General features: G+C 34.2%; 1 protein-coding gene across 6 annotated transcripts in view; it reads left to right on the forward strand.

Moving 5' to 3' along the window:
• The window catches only part of LYRM7 (LYR motif containing 7), a 153,502-nt gene that overhangs the window by 97,540 nt on the left and 43,202 nt on the right, over positions 1–12,760 (forward strand). The window lies entirely within an intron of this gene.

A 12,760-nucleotide genomic window follows, 5' to 3' on the forward strand; every position in this document is an offset into this window, starting at 1 on the left:
ATTGAGCTTTAAGCAAACTACAGTTAACATCCATGTAATTGATATTTGTGTCTTATCTGACTCCATCAGGCCCTGAAGCAGATGTAAATAGTAAGATTTCTGCGTCAGCACCTTAATGAATATCCCGACTGTGATCTGCTTGGATGCCTAAGCTCTCCTTGTCAGTCCTGGGACTTAACTGTTGTTCTGTTTTGTTTTGTTTTTTGGTTCATTGGAACCCAAAAGTGAATTACCTCTTGAAGGAGAAGACGAGAGGGCAACCCTACAGTTCGGTGCATATTTCATATTTATATTCAGCTTAATTAGTTAGTAATAAAATTTTAAAAGTGTTTAGTTCTGTTTGAACCACTCTTTGTTGATCATTGTCACATTCACGGGGCCTGGTACGTAGCAGTTGCTCAACTATCTGTCACGTACATGCATACATACAGTGGACTCTTTTACAACACAGGTTTGAACTGCTTGGGTCCACCTATATGGATTTTTTTTTCCAATATATGATCCATGGTTGATTGAATGCGCAGATGTGGAACTGCATATATGGAGGGCTGAGTCTAAAGTTATACTCGACTACGTGGAGGGTCTCAGCCCCGTAACCTCCTGCGTTGATCAAGGGTCAACTGTACATAATGCATCTATCCATGTAAAAATCCTGCATTCAAAACATATGCTGAAGTTTGTTTCTGTTATCCAGTTAAAATGTGGTGTCAGAGAGGGTTACTGATTTCCTGGTTCAGTTTGAGGAAAGAAATACAATAAAGGGGAGCTAAATGTGCATGTACGTCTTAATTTCCTTATTGATACACTGCACAAGCCTGGTATAGCAATGGAAAGCTCTTTTCAGGAGATAATATGATACAAGGTATTATTTATTTTGTGTTAAGGTATTCTTTGTGTTGTTGCCAAATTAAATTTACTTGCCCATTATCTTTGGAATTAACCTATTATAAAATAGCCTCTTTTAAAACATCATTCCTATATTTATGTTTACATGTAAATTATTAACACTATTTATCGAAATATATTAAATTCCATCCTGGGGCTGGAAGATAAAAGATGATAGAGAAGTATTTTTTTCCTTACATTATTTTCTCTAAGCAACAAAAAAGGCTTTTAACCACCAACTGGAATCCCATATAGATATATTTTTAACTTTTTCTCTAATAGTCGTCAGAGCCCTGTTACCATCCTATCTGGTCCACAGTTCAGTATATGAGTGCTTTCAAGACCTTTAAAGTCTTTTTTATATAGTCTGGATACTCTGTTTAGGTCTCCAATGTGGAACAGAACTTTATCATTTCATTTAAATTCCAAGTTAGTGTTTTGTTTTGTTTTGTTTTGTTTTGTTTTGTTTTGTTTTGTTTTAGTAAAAAATACATCTTATTAAAAAGTTTATGTTTGGGCTAACTAGGGAGAATAACAGATTTATTTAAATAACTTTTGCAAGATATTTTAAAGATTATTTGAACTATGAAAATAATCTTAATTTAGCTTTTGGGAAGGTCATTTTACTCTGTTTTTAAAAGTAATTGTACAACTGCACTTATGGTGTTGATGAGAAAACAGTTTTTAAAAAGGATAAAAGTAATAGTAAGTTTTCCCCTTGACAGCTTGAATTTTTCTATTATTTTAACATGCAGAGACATTAAGTTTCAAGAGTCCATGAGTTTAATCTGGCTGTAGTATGTTTTACTAAAGACCTTAGTGATTCTTCTTTTGGGAAAATACAAACTCCTTCTGACTAAGGGCAGCATATTTCTCCTATATGCCCCTTAAAACACAGGTCAAAATAGCATGTACCTATTTGCAATTGATGGCATTGATTTAATTTTGTTTTTTCTCATGTCCTCTGGAAAATTCCCAAAGAGTTTCAGTATGATCTTTTGTAGAATTTTTTTTTTTAAACCTGTAGAAACAATTCTGTACATCTGTAGAGTAAAAAAAATATTTTTGGCTTTTTTTAGCTAAAGCTTGAAATATAAATTTTATCTTAGTACCAGAAGTAGTAGTCCAGTTACCATTGTTTGTTTTCTAAAGGTTCCAGTGGTTTGTATTTGTAAAGAGTTTGATTTATTTTGGTAGGTTTTATTTGTAGTGAAGTTAATGGCAGTGAAATCGTTCAGAACCTCTCCCATTTGCTGCTCCATCCCATATAGGGCTTTATATAGGGCTTATTTTTTCTGCATTGGTTTCCTTTTTTCCTCATAGTCCACCCTAAGAATAGGAATAACTAGCCTTAAGGACAATTGTACAGAGACCTAAGCAACTGTGGAGGAGATAATAATGTAGGGTAGGTCTGTGAGTCCACAGCTGTGCATACATTATATAGCTGATCAGTCTTTAACAATAGATATATATTTGTCACAGAACATTTTCCACAGATACTGTCATTGTTTAACTTAGTAATGATGAGAAATATATGATAACTATAATGCATTGTGTGTGGCTTCTTTGTTTGTGCTGGATGTTTGTCTTGAGAAAAAACTTGACCTAATAACATAAATCATCTCTTGTGCAGGGGTAATAAGCATTTTTTAATTTAATTTTTGAACACTGACGTATAGTCAGTTTATAATGTTTCTTTTGTCAGTTCCTGATTTACAGCATAATGTTTCAGTTGATAGGCATTTTGATAATACAATTTGATGTAAATTTTTGTGGCATTGTTGGGGTGGAGAAATATGAAATAACTAAGAGCACTCTGTAGCATGACATAATTCTGTTGGAACAAATTAATCTTGTAAAACTTCCTCCTAGCCAAAAAAAATCATTGGCAGCTGAGAATACATCATTTTATTTGGGGGAAAATATCAAGTTAACAAAAAGACTATTGTAACAATAGTCACAAAGCAAGTAGCAATCAAATGTAAATCACTGTGATCTTTTTCCTCCCTGGGGATGAACCTGAAACGTGGTATCAAAGCCTGGTCTCCACCTCACCTTGTTCCACACCCAGATAAATGACTGCACTTTGTGCCTAATCAACTTTCACATCCCTGTGGGACGGATAAGGTTTCCTTGTGGGACCAGGAAGCATGGATTACACATACTTCACATTATTTAAGCCTGTTAGTTAACTCCTCTCTTCCTTTTGCAAAACAGACTAGGCAGCCACTGCAGGCAGTAGAGTAGGTATTGAACAAGCATTCCCTTCTAAAAGTTTAATCCTCTGATATCCAAAGCCTTCCATACTGAGAAGAGAAAACCTAACTAAACACAATTTATTACAAGAGTATATATTTTTTTACAATTAATAAATGATAGATGAACCAAGTTAGACTTACTTATCGACTGTAAACCCTCTGTATTGTTAATCTAATTGTGTACCATAGACTAACTTAATGCTGTCCTGCTTCACTTGCCCTTTTAAATATAAATAATAATAAACAGATTCATTTTTTTGTATGTATATATGTATGCTACTCCATCTAAGAAAGGGAGACTGACTAGAAAAAACTCTTTATCCTCTAAGTTAGCATCAAGGAAGCTTGTCTCTGCTCAGTTTTCTGGGTGGAAAGAAAAAAAGATAGTGGTGATGAAGATCATAGTAACAACAAAGACATATTCATTCATTTGTTTATTAATGTATTTAATCTTACTGTGTGCCAAGCACTATTCTAAGCAATTTAAGTTTACTCACTTAAACCTCATATACACCTTTGAGGTAGATACAATTATAAACTGCATTTGATTGAGCTGCAAACTGAGACACATAGAAGTTAAGTAACCTGCCCGAGACCATCCGTCCAGTGAGTGGAACAATGCAGGATTCCAGCTTACGCTGTCTAGCTTCAGAATCCAAGTTCTAAATCACTGCATTATACTGTCTTCCCAGGCTTGCGTCTCGACACCAGTGTTTAATGTGAATGTGTACTGTCCATGTGATATGAGAGTCACGAGCCAAGAAATTAAATTAAAACTTATGCTTGAATTTGTAAACTTTGTGGGTTTCTAAGTGCTAGCGATTGCATACTGCTTGCTCTTTAGGGCTTGTTCCTCAACCAGGGAGCACCAGGAAAAACACCTTCCCAGTCAAGGTGAAAATCATAGCAAGACAATTACCAGGAAATGTCCAACATGAGGAAGAGTTAGGATCTCACAGTCCAGCAAGGCTACTTAGATGACTAGGAATTGATTTAAGTCAGAGAAACAGTATTAAACAAGTCTGTCTGAAGCGTCTAAATGAAAGACTAAGACACTGAAGTAAGTGAATTTGCAAACGAACCAAATAGAATTAATTGAAATGAAAATTGTGACTATTGAAATAAAAGTCATTATTTTGGGGGAAATATTAATAGCAAAGGTTAAACAGCAGTAGAAACAGGTGAAAGAATCATAAACTGACGCGAATCTGAAAGTAGAGAGTCGGTGAAATTGTGGCCAAACGCGAAGACAGTCTTCAAAGTATCTGTAGAGAAAAAACAAATTTATATTTAAAGGACCAAAAATTAGTTTGACAGTTGACTTCTCATCAGCAACAGTAGTGGTCAGAATAACATCTGCAAAGGACTGAAGGAAGAGCACCGCGGACTAAGAATTCTCAACTTAGCTAATCTGTCATGCAAGAATAAGGGCAGAATGCAGACATTGTGCTATTTAACAGGTTGTGTATCTGAGTGAAGGGCACGTGGGAGATTTCTGCTTTGGCAGCTCTTCTATAAGTAAATTACTTCACAATTAAAATGAAAAAGCCTGTAATTTTAGAGAAACAACTGAGCAGCTTTCCACTTATAGCTGAATGTTAAAAAGGATGTACTATTAAAAAATGTTAAAATATGTATTTTATGCAGAAGGAAGTTGAACTTTAAAGAATTGAGATGCCAGAAACAATGGTGATCAAAGAAATTGGTAAATGTGGACAAATATTAGTGATCATCAGCATCACTTACACTTACATGTGCTCTGTATAAGTTTTTTTTTTAAATTCTCACAACAGTGAAAGAATTCGTCCATTCCCGAGCACAATGAATGAAAAAGGACCAAACTAAGTGGCATCTCTGTGGAATTTGAGAACTCCAGAGGTGAAGAGAAAATCTTTAAACTTCCAGTGAGGAGAGAAATACATCACCAGAAAGGAAACAGAATTAGCATGTAACCAGACTTCTCAGCAGCAACTCTTGAAGGCAGTAAACAGTGAAACAGTGCCTTTAAAGTCCTGAGGAAAAGATCTTAAAGTTGGTATTCTGTATTTAACCAAATGGCCAATCAGATGTAAAATGCAAGTATTCAAAACATTTTTCTTCCCTGCACCATTTTTTAAGAAGCTGCTGGAGTATGTGATTTTACAAAATAAGCTGAGGGGGATGAAAAAAGGAGGACAAAATTCTTAATAACAGGGCATCAACTTAAGAAAGGAACTGAGGGAACTTGCCTTAAGAGCAGCTAGTAAAGATTGAAGGAAGAGGCTAGGTAGTTCTGTGAAGACACCAAAGGAAAATTTGAATCAGGACATCTACACACATGTTCAGGTATTTGGAAATTACAGGTCTTTTACAGATGTAATTAAGGTGTTTTACAGTTCTGGTATAGGTTAAATTGAAAAATTAAGCAAAAGGGAGCTCAGGAGTTACTAACTTCAGGTAAACAAAACATTATTCGGAAAAAAATAGCTACTTTGAATAGGTTATTTGTGTCAGCAGTGGCAATGATAATAGCATAAACGTTGAATATTGATTCAACCAAAATTACTAATTATCAGTGATGATGAGAGTGGAAGGAAGTTTGAGGGTGGGAGGTGATATCTAAAAAAAAAAACAAGACATATCCCGGTCTATTTTAACAGAAAGTCAGTTTAAATTATCTAAAAATTAAGAAGAAGAAATAGCAATAGACATCTTACTCATAAATATCAGCAGAAACACCTTGGCAGGTTAAAAATGACTACTACTAACAGATGGAGAGGGATAGGTCAGAGACTTGCCATTTTTAATCAGTTAATTATTTTTGTGGTTTCTTCTTTAAATTTTACTTTTTTGCATGTAAATACGTATACACAATATACTGCACATATTTTTTAGTTTCCGTATATGTACTGATCATTGTTTCTAAGAATAGTTTAGAGCTTTAGCTTTTTAAACTTACATAGTTATCAAAGGAATAGAGCCAACCACAAAATAAGAATCAATAGGATACAGTAGTCCAATCATAAAGGCCAGTCAAAAGTGCTTACACATATTCAAGAAATCAGTCATCTAAGGTATAAATAATAAGTTCATTTATGCCTTTTTTTTTTTAAGATTCCACCTATAAGTGATATCATATGGCATTTTTCTTTCTCTTTCTGGCCCACTTCACTTAGAATGACCATCTCCAGGTCCTTCCATTTTGCTGCAAATGGTATTATTTTATTCTTTTTTATGGCTGAGTAGTATTCTATTGTATATATGTATATACCACATCTTCTTTATCCAGTCATCTGTTGATGGACATTTGGGTTGTTATTGTAAATAGTGCAGCTATGAACATTGGGGTGCATGTGTCTTTCTGAATTTTATTTTTTCTCCGGGTTTAGGCCCAGGACTAGGATTGATAGGTAAGTCTATTTTTAGTTTTTTAAGAAACCTCCATGCTGTCCTCCACAGTGGCTGCACCAATCTAAACTCCCACCAACAGAGTAGGAGAGTTCTCTTTTCACCACACCCTCTCCAGCAACTATTGTTTCTAGACTTTTCAGTGATGGCCATCCTGGCTGGTATGAGGTGATACCTCATTGTAGTTTTATCTGCATTTCTCTGACAATTTGTAATGCTGAGCATTTTTTCATGTGCATATTGCCCATTTGTGTGTCTTTATTAGAGAATTGCTTGTTTAGGTCTTCCGCCCATTCTTGGATTGGGTTGCTTGTTTTTTTGATACTAAGGTGTCTGAGCTGTTTGTATATTTTAGAAATTAAGCCCTTGTCAGTCACATCATTTGCAAACAGTTTCTCCCATTCTATAGGTTGTCTTTTTGTTTTGCTTATGGTTTCTTTTACTGTGCAAAAGCTTTTAAGTTTAATTAGGTCCCGTTTGTTTATTTTTGCTTTTATTTCTATTGCTTGGGTAAACTGCCCTAGGAGAACATTGCTGAGATGTATGTCAGATAATGTTTTACCTATGTTTTCTTCTAAGGGGTTTATAGTGTCTTGTCTTATGTTTAAGTGTTTGAGCCATTTTGAGTTAATTTTTGTGTATGGTGTGAGGGAGTATTCTAACTTTGTTGATTTACATGCAGCTGTCCAGTTTTCCTAACACCTTTTGCTGTAGAGACTGTGTTTACTTCATGTATGTTCTTGCCTCCTTTGTCAAAGATTAAATGACCAAAAGTTTGTGGGTTCATTTCTGGGCTCCCTATTCTGTTCCATTGATCTGTGTGTCTATTTTTGTACCAATACCATGTACAAAAGCTTTTAAATTTAATTAGATCCCATTTGTTTATTTTTCCTTTTATTTCCATTGCTCCAGGAGCTGATTCAAACAATATATTGCTTCCTGTAAAAGACTGAATTTAGAACATTCTCTAACACCACGTACGAAAATAAACTCAAAATGGATTAAAGACTTAAATGTAACACCAGATACTATAAAACTCCTAGAGGAAAACATAGCAGAACACTCTTGGACATAAATCACAGAGATATGCCATTTTTAATAGCTTTTTATTACCTATTGATTTTTTAAATCTTTATGCTTGTATTATTATTTGAATAACAGTAAAGATTTTTTTTTTTTTTTGCATATGAGGAAGCATTTTACAGTATGGCTTTATTCATGAAACTTCAGGTAGTGGGATAGAATTTGAAAATGTGTTGCTTGGAAAACATTGTATGGTGGTGCCACACACCAGGAAAGGTAACATAGACATAGATATGGGGGGAAAGACAGTGAGTTCAGTGTTACAAATAATGTGGTTAAGGTACTAGGAGACCACATGAGATGTTGGTTAGCAGGTGGTTATAAATGTCTGCCTAGACTCAGAAGAAAAGGTCAGAGTATTAATACAGCTTTCAACCCATCAGCTAATAAATTGAAACCTTACTATGTGTCACACTATTGTTATTTCTAACTCTAGGTAGCTAATGTAGGTTTAAGGAGAGTGGCTGAAGAGATAGAAAAAAGAAAGAGAAAGGGGGAGAAAGAAACTGGAAAAGAGAAAGGAGGAAGGTAGCAGGAAGGGAAAAGGAGAGGGAGGAAGGTAAAACATGGCAGTCATTCTCATCCAAGAAGTGTAGGCAGTAGAGAATGGGATGGTAGTTTTCTTTCTTTGTGTTACTTTCCTCTGTGTTTGTATGTAAACTCTTTCAGGTTTGAGCCAGTATAATAATCTCTCCCTTACCATAATGATATTTATATGTTTGGTGTTAAATACCTGAATTTTAATTAAGAGGAAGAGGGAGATGTCAGAAAGAAAATGTCTGAGTAGACTATGAAGATGTTACCTACGTACATCTGTAAAATACTATTGTCCAAGTCAATTTGTAAAAGTAAACCCAAGTGAAACCGTGTGCCATGATAGGTTTATAATCCAGAGGTAGGTAAAATCAACCCCCTGGTCTCTGATGAAAATGTGACGTAAGGTAAACCAACCCCCTAATCTGTGGTGAAAATGGACATTGGACTTGAAAGCTTCCATATGAAAGCTGTAAACAAAGTTAAAAAGGAAAAATGACACAACAAAATACATGGAAAACCTGTATACTAAAAACTTTAAACTATTGGATATGCCACGTTAATGAATTAGATACTAAATATTGTTCAAATGTAAAGCTCCTCCAAATAATTGTTAAAATAAATGCAATCCCAGTCAGATTTGGAGGAGACTCTTTTATAGACATGGACAAACTGATTCTCAAGTATATATGGAAGTGCAGAGCATCTAGACAATCCAAAGCAATCTTGTAAAATAATGACTCCCTGACTTAAAGTCTTAATGTAAAACTATAGTGTCAAGACAGTCTGTCACTGGCATAGGTATAGGATCAACAAACAGACCAATTTAATATTCAGCCCAGAAATGGACCGGAACTTACACACAGTTACTGGATTTTTAATAAAAAGTGCCAAGTCAAGCCAGTCGGCAAGGGGATATCACCTTCAGCAGATGAGCTGAAACAGCAACCAGCATATCCATGTCAAAAACGGAATCTTTGACTTTTACTGTGTACCATCAAAAATCACTGGAAAAGTAAAAACTGGAAATTCTAGAAGAAAATAATAGGAAAAAAGTCATATTTGAGGGATATGCAGAAATTTAATAGACCACAAAACACAAATCATAAAAGATGAAATAGGTGACATAGACTTCATCAAATTAAAAACCTTGAAGTCTTTGAAAGATACCGTTAAAAAAAAGAAAGAAAAAAAGGAAAGAAAGCCAAAGACCAGGAAAAAATATTCAGAATACACGTATCAGACAAAGGACTTTATCTAGAATATGTGAAAGAATACAGCTGAAGAAGACAGTTAAATTCAAACCTGGGCAGGAGATCTGAGAGTACCTAACCATGGAAGATAATGTGAATGGCTTGCATGAAAAGACTAAGTATCATTAGTTATTAGGAAAGTGCAAATTAAAACCACAGGAAGATAGTATTTCATACCCACTAGAATGATTAAAATTATAAGGACTGATGTACAGAGTATTGGTAGGATGTGGAACAGCTAGAACTCATACATTGCTGGCACAAATGCAGAATGATACAATCGATTTGGAAAACTGGTAAACAGTTTCTTACAAAGATAAAATGGTATTTAAAGTATGAGTCAGCAATTCTGTTCCTAAATACTGACTCCAGATAAGTGAAAATTTATTTTTACACAAGCATTTATATACACTAATTCAGAGCACCATTGTTTTTAATAGCTAAAAAAAGCTAGAATCACAGTAATGCTTAACATATGAGTAGTTAAATTGTGCTATGTATGTGCAGTGGTAATCTGTATGGATTAACATAGGTAAATCTCAAAAACAAGCTCAATGAAAACCAGATATTTTTTTAAAGAGTGTGTGTGACTACATTTACGTGAAACGATAAGAAAGACTAATCTATACTCAGTCATTTCAGATATAGGGGGAAAAAATCAACCCTCTTATTTTAATAGTTAATGTGTCGTTTATAACTGAGTTGAGGGAACAATGGTTTGATTGAACTTTGATTAGCCACAGAAAAGTAAGTCTGTAGTAAGCACGTAGTTTGAAAGTTCTTTTTTGAATGGGCTATTTTTTTCCCCAAAAGGATCCTGTACCATAAATCAGTATCAAAGAATCATTTTTACTAGATTGGGACAGATTTTGTGCTAGTGCGGCTATGAATAAGTTTTATTGAGAATTCATGCTTAGTCATTGATTAGTAATTTTTGCATTTCTGGTGGAAAGCTCTTTGGCAGCTCATAGAACTTTCGACGTCATCATCCCTCTCCCCACCCAAACCTCACAAATTTTACCAAGTCCTCCAAAGTATCTAGCAAGGATGTTCGTTTTTATTTGATTTTATGTCTTGTATTTCCATTCCTAATTTTCATCACTCTATTATGGACCATTAGAAATTAGTATTTGCTCTTCTACTTTCATTTCATTTAAATTGTTATTATTTAAAGATACGATATGTAGAAAATTGCATAGACCATAAATATACTAGTTAATACAAAATTTTTCAAGCAAGTCCCTGTGTAACTACCACCCAGGTGAAGAGGTGGAGTATTGTCAGCATTCTAAGAGCCCTTGTTGCATCACTTCGAATTCTCAGTCTCTGCCCTTAGCTCTACAGGTAGTCACCACTTTCCTGACTTTTATCATAATTTTCTTGCTTTACTTTTATACCTCTTTATGCATCTCTAAACAAAAGTTTGAAGTGGTTTTTGAAATTCATGTAGATGATGTCATCCCGTGTGTATTGTTTTGTGCCTTGCTTTGTTTCCTCAGTAACACGTCAGTGTGCTGGATGAAGCTACCATTCATTTTCATTTTGAATAGTATTTTTTTGTATGAATGGACCACAATTTATTTTTTTCATTTTATTCATCTTTTTGAATAGAATCTAGGTTTTCTAAAAATTTACAGCTGTTACAGATTACTTGTTTTTTGCTACTTCCTTCTGCTATTTGCTATTTTAATTCTGATAATAAATAAGAGCATCTTATATCACTGTAGCTTTTTATAATATATACAGTGCCCTTGTGTACATCATTTAATTTAGTTCTTATTTCAGACCTATGATACTGGCAGTGCAGCATTCCATTTCTATAAGTAATGATAGAGCTTGTCACTTGCCCAAGCTAACATTTCTAAAATTACTATAGTACTAACAACTACCACATATGTTTTATTTCAAAGTCTAAATTCTAAACGTCAGATTGTTTCACACAAACTAAGCATGCTCAATACCTCAACTGAGTTCAAGTATTCCACGTTAAAGAAAGAAAGAACTTGGCTAAAGGTATGCTCATTATCTTGCCTTTCAAATCATGGCTTTATTGTTGTTTCTTTGGAAGCATACCTAAAAAAGCAATTTTACTAAATTGTGGGGAGGATGTTGAAATGTAAATTCTTTAAATTGTCAGCAGCAAAACTGTTCACAGAGGTATAAAGTTAATATCTGCAGCATTTGATTTAGGTGTGAAAAGTGACAAGGAGAGGAGGCTGAGATGGTTACATTTTTGACCAGAGAATAGTACTACCACACTTTTCACTCATGCTAGTGTCTTTAAAAGTCAGGAGACTGAGCTTTTAATGCAAGGAAGCTCTGCCAGTCACTAAGTGGCCTGACAATTCACTTAAGCTTTTCTAAAATCTTATGTCTTGTGAAACTATGAGTTTGTGAAATGCTCTCTGGTCCAGTTTGACCCCTTATTTATGTGTGGAATGTGCTGAGTTGTGTTTAAAGCCAAGTTTAGTTGTTGATGTTGTTGCAAAGTGACACCACTTCTGTTATCTTAAGATTTTAAGAAAAGTAAGGTTTTCAAAATGGACATAGTTTAAGCAAACTTCAGCTCAAGAAGTGAAAGTAACTATTAGTGTATTTATTATTAGTGGCAGTGTTGAAATTTTTGTGATAAATTCAGTACTTCTCTAAAGGTATTTATGTATAAATGTGTCTTAAGTATATACATTTTTGAAAAAAAAGTTCTAGAAAGGAATTTTGTTTAGAAAAGCAAAATGATGGAAAAAGTGTACTAGTATGATATTCCAAGGCATGTCTGAAACATTTTTAGATTTAAATGTTTACTCAGCAAATAAAAACCTGTGGAGTTGCAAACATACCCTTGGTCTGAAAATACATTTCATCAGATCTGTTATCTGATGATGGTGGATATACTGAAGTATCCTTTCTGTCTGCTGAAGTCATTCTTCAGCTAAACACTAAGAAGTAGGAAACACTATGAATGTCATTTTCAAAGTAGTACATGGGAGTGGGAAAATATATATTTTAAAATTCACAAAATAAGGAATAGCTTAACTTTAAATGGGGAGGAAATTTGAATTTGGGAAATTGCGGATTGTAAATGCAGAAGCCATTTATTAATTTTAAGTATTCAACAGAAGGAACATTTATTCAGTTAAAAGAAGAAAATAAAATACTTCCCAGTGTAAAATTAGTATTTGAAAGTGGTTTCTGGCGAAGAGAATATATAAGTAAAAAGAAAATTGCCTAGCTTTATATGTAGATGAGAAAGTGTGATGATGGAATAAATCAAATAATAGATTTTACAGCATCAAATTTTAAGTCTAGTAGATTTGAAACATTACAGCAGCTCCATGTTTGTATGTGCTACAAACAGCAGTG

Source organism: Camelus dromedarius, chromosome 3 (assembly GCF_036321535.1).
Source record: "Camelus dromedarius isolate mCamDro1 chromosome 3, mCamDro1.pat, whole genome shotgun sequence".
Lineage (NCBI taxonomy): Eukaryota > Metazoa > Chordata > Mammalia > Artiodactyla > Camelidae > Camelus > Camelus dromedarius.